We start from the raw sequence: 617 nt of genomic DNA on the forward strand, positions 1-617 counted from the left end.
TTCCATTGGAAGATCCTCATCAGTTCTTAGCTGAATTCTTGCAAATCTGTGACACTGTCAAGAGCAATGGGGTTGACCCTGAAGTCTACAGAATTATGCTCTTCCCTTTTGCTGTAAGAGACAGACATGGTTGGATTCACAACCCAAAGAAAGCCTAAACTCTTGGGAAAAGCTAGTCAATGCCTTCTTGGCAAAGTTCTTTCCACCTCAAAAATTGAGCAAGCTTAGAGTAGAAGTCCAAACCTTCAGACAGAAGGAAGGAGAATCCCTCTATGAAGCTTGGGAAAGATACAAGCAATTGATCAGAAGGTGTCCTTCTGACATGCTTTCTGAATGGAGCATCATAGGTATCTTCTATGATGGTATGTCTGAACTATCCAAGATGTCATTGGACAGCTCTGCTGGAGGATCTCTTCATCTGAAGAAGACGCCTGCAGAAGCTCAGGAACTCATTGAGATGATTGCAAATAACCAATTCATGTACACTTCTGAAAGGAACCCTATGAATAATGGGACAAATCAGAAGAAAGGAGTTCTTGAGATTGATACTCTGAATGCCATATTGGCTCAGAATAAAATACTGACCCAACAAGTCAATATGATTTCTCAGAGTCTGT

At 41.2% G+C, this 617-nt stretch overlaps 1 non-coding gene across 1 annotated transcript; it reads right to left on the reverse strand.

Moving 5' to 3' along the window:
- Positions 1 to 220: 220 nt before the first annotated feature.
- Positions 221 to 328, reverse strand: LOC148549429 (small nucleolar RNA R71). Its single transcript, XR_015898134.1, has one exon. It is a non-coding gene; the product is annotated as a small nucleolar RNA R71 (small nucleolar RNA).
- Between the last annotated feature and the right edge of the window lie 289 nt (positions 329 to 617).

Source organism: Arachis ipaensis, chromosome B8 (genome assembly GCF_059453495.1).
Source record: "Arachis ipaensis isolate K30076 ecotype BB chromosome B8, ASM5945349v1, whole genome shotgun sequence".
Lineage (NCBI taxonomy): Eukaryota > Viridiplantae > Streptophyta > Magnoliopsida > Fabales > Fabaceae > Arachis > Arachis ipaensis.